Source organism: Heloderma suspectum, chromosome 3, assembly GCF_057233095.1.
Source record: "Heloderma suspectum isolate Gila_16-S chromosome 3, 16-S_ref, whole genome shotgun sequence".
Taxonomy (NCBI): Eukaryota; Metazoa; Chordata; class Lepidosauria; order Squamata; family Helodermatidae; genus Heloderma; species Heloderma suspectum.
Genome location: NC_139460.1, coordinates 250126734 through 250130577, shown reverse-complemented (window position 1 = coordinate 250130577; position 3844 = coordinate 250126734). Strand labels below are relative to the sequence as shown.

Sequence of the window (3844 nt, the reverse complement as noted above, 5' to 3'; positions counted from 1 at the left end):
GTTTTGACATTTTGCATTTTAAAAATTCAAGCTGCAGTAGGGGCGTGCTGCAGTTTGTCGTTACATGCGAACACAGCCAGGGTGAGTTGTTGGGGTAGTTAACAAGCCACCCAGAACTCATGGCCTGTTTTATGGTTATGGGTGGTTTGTTAACCCATTGGCCAGGTTCTCACATAACTACAAGATGTGGTGTGCTCCTGCCATGGCTTGAATTTTCAAAATGGCAGCTGGCACTGCAGCAAGAAGCCCCTTGGGTAAATTCCCCATGTTGGCTTTTCATTATGTACGAACTGGCCCATTGAGTTCTTAAGTGCTGGATCATGAATGAATGCTGGAGTTACTGTTGGAATAACTGTAAATGGAGTTATTTCAGGAGTTGCTGATTTTATAGAACAGTTTGTCTGTTATAGACAAAGTATTTTACTTGTTTGAGTCCTAAACAAGGACAGTTGCTTGGGCTGTTGGATGAATGTGAGGCTTGGAGTGGCCATATTTGTATGTATGTATTCGTATATTTTGATTGCACAGGTTCGGTCCTGCTTTTTTTCTACAAAAATTGGTTAAACAACTTAGAAATTATTGAGTCCGGATCATATAAAGCTATATAATCTGACAATAATCAGAATAATATCAGCTGATCAGAACACTTAAAATAATACTGCTGCATTATTAGACTGAGGGTGCATCCTATTGGGTTGGATCCAGGGTTGGTTTCCCACTCCATCCTCCCTGCAGTAGGGGCTTGTGTCCCTGAAAGCATGTTTTGGAGGATCAGGGCAGCATCTGGAATGGGGGAGGGGGGGCTTCCGTAGGAAGGTGGAATCACCAGAAATTGGATAGGGACACTGTGTATGAGCAGAGGTGAAGTGGGCCTCTGCTAGGGATGTGCCCAGATTTGACTAAAGCCCAAGGTGACTCAGGCCCCTTCAGACTATTTTTGATACTTCCCAAGGTGAAGCAGGCTTCCCTCCTAAGTGACCAGAATTGAAGCTGGACCCTGCATGAGGCTTTGTTCACAATTTGACTTTGGAAAGGCAGACAGCATGTCTCCAAAAATATTGTCTTCTACTTTCGTTTCTCTAAATGCTGATGGAGGAAGGGAAGTTGAATGACTGACAGGTTCACCTTTTAATCACAGGGTATGTTTTACCATTGTGCTTTGTGGGAGAACAAGGATGGGACACTGAGATGGCTGTTTTTTCAACACCATCACAAAAAAAGCCTTAAAGTGGTTTTCAAACATCATAACTCCCTAGCCCTGTCACCTATCCTGAATTTTTTCAAAATTCTTGCCTGGAGAAACCTCTATGATGTATACATTTTTCCAGAGGATGGCAAGAATGTATGTTGTTTGCTTATTTATTTATTAAAATTTCACCCTTCAATTCAAGATTTCTAGGACAATTTACTATAATGAATGAACATACAGTCAAACATTTTGAAATGCTGTGTAAAAAAATCACAGCAGGGGCAGGGTGGGAGGAAGAAGAAACACATCAGAGGTTAAAGGCCTGAGGAAATAAAAAGGCACGTTAGTGTTGATGCCAGGTGAATCTCCCTGGAGAGACAGTTCCACAAGTGAGGTGCCATTGCTAAAAAGGCCCTCTCTCCTGTAGGACAGTGGCTTCTCTGGAAAATGCTAGCGTATGGGCAGGTTGACATGACAGTGATTTCTGGATTAGGTGTTGGGATAAATTGGTGGTGCTGAAAAAATTCTGTGTTGATGGGTCCTTATACTAAAGTGTTGGGAGTCACTGAATAACATAAGGGGGCTGCACCATATTCCTAACACCACTTCTGTTCCATGGGAATAATATGGTGATCATTGCAGAATACAATTACATTTCAGCCAGAACCCCCATACACATAGAATTTACCTTTGAGTGTTTTAAAATACACACAAACATGGATATACATACAAGAATAACAATGCACAATTGAGAGCATACCAATGTACACTATGGAGTACTGGAAAACGTCCATTTTAACTACACAAGGTCTTTTTCAAGTCCATGTGTGATTCTAATCTTTGGATAATTTTTTTTTGTAGTTGTGCTTTGGATGTGCTATTGCCAAGTCTAAACCTTCTTGGTTTTCTTATTATCATTTGGTGATAATAAGAATCCTTCCAATCGCTCAGTAAATTCTATGTGTATGTGTATGGGTTTCTGGCTATAGTGTTGTTGTACTTTAGAAAACCCTTATTGTTGTTTGGATTTGGATCATTGAGGTCAGATGGAACATGCTCCATTGCATGATTCTATGTTCAGCGAGTTTGCATTTTTGCCATGGTTGCCCTCTCATGCCACCAAGGTTGGAAATGGTAGTGTGGACTGGCCAAGCTGCAGGTTAGAACCACAGTGACACATATTTGTACCTATCCTCTTCTAGAGTCTAACTGTTGAATTAAATTTAATCAGGGCCAAACTACATGTTCTAACAATCATGTCAGTACAGTGGACACTGCTATTTTTCTTTACTTTTGTGTAAGCACATGCCATCAGGGCTATGGCACTTTGGGATAGGAGTGTTTTTACCAAAATCCCACCTCCCCACCATGTGTGTGTGGGGGGATTTAAACAAGTTTCTGTTGATTTCACTGCTCATGCTGGCTGGGAATTATGGGAGCTGCAGTCCAACTCTTCTGGAGGGCACCAGGTTGGGGAAGGCTATTTTAGACCTTGTTTTTTCTAATATCACAATTCGGGACAACTTGTTTTTTGTTTGTTTTCGATGATCAGGGGCTAGAGAATACTGGCACAATTTGAACTTTGCAACTTCTAACAAGTCTTATGTGCCCTTTTGTTTCAAGTCTGCTGTTCACAGTTTCACTGAGCTGCATTTTGGTGTAATTGCTGCACTGCTTTTACCATAGGTTGGAAATGGTAAAAGCAGGTTCTGTGTGGAAGTGCTTTAGTGTGCTGCCTTGGGCTGTGCCTCATTTCAAATGTCAGTTTAGCAATAAGATGGTTGATAACATCTGCTTTCTTGCAAGACCCAAGATGCATCCCCCCTGACTCCTTCCCACTTAAAAAAAAAATCCCTATCCTCTGCCATTTGAGGTGTTTGCTTTTCCCCTTTTGATGACAATTTAACAGGCATTTATGGGAGCTTTTGGTTTTTCTCAAGGACACTAGCCAGCCAAGTTTTCCAATCTTTTGTACAGAGGACTGGACCTGGAGAACTAAGATGTCCTAAAAGACTTGGAGCTCTCTAAACAAATGACAATGATCATACTATTAAAGCAATAATGAATATTGGCCAAGATAACATTATTTCAACTTTAAAATATGGCATTTGAACCTATATCTGTTTTCCCCCTATCCAATTTGTTAAAATTAAGTTCTGTGCTTGGGTGTTTGTTTGTAGCTTCAGAGGTAAGGCAGGAGAAAACGTAGAATTATGGCATTCTACAGCAAAGATAAATTCCATCTTCCTGTGGGATGCAGAACCAAAACTTGGAATCCTGGGAGAACTTGGTTGTTGTTTTCTTCCTCCACCTCCTTTGCAGCCACTTGCAAGTTGGAGGGACTCCCAGCTCACATTTATATCTGGGGCTGAAAGAATAGAATTTCCTGCTATTTCATGTAGGAGGAAGGAAAGGATTTACCACTCTCCAGTAACAGGACAACATATTCTTTTTTTAAAAAAATGAATAGATGTATACTGCTGCAGTAGTAAACCTGAGAAGGCAATTACACATTCCCATCTTAATATAAGCAGTGTAAGTGCTGTGATGTAACCCTTCCTCTGCCAAAAGAATCCTCCCTACTTTAGTTTCCTAACTAATACCTAAAGTATTGTGCATGGATGGTGGGGCAATTACTTGGCAGTTTATTCCATT

General features: G+C 40.8%; 1 protein-coding gene across 16 annotated transcripts in view; it reads left to right on the top strand.

Moving 5' to 3' along the window:
- The window catches only part of TCF7L2 (transcription factor 7 like 2), a 256898-nt gene that overhangs the window by 94778 nt on the left and 158276 nt on the right, over nt 1-3844 (top strand). The window lies entirely within an intron of this gene.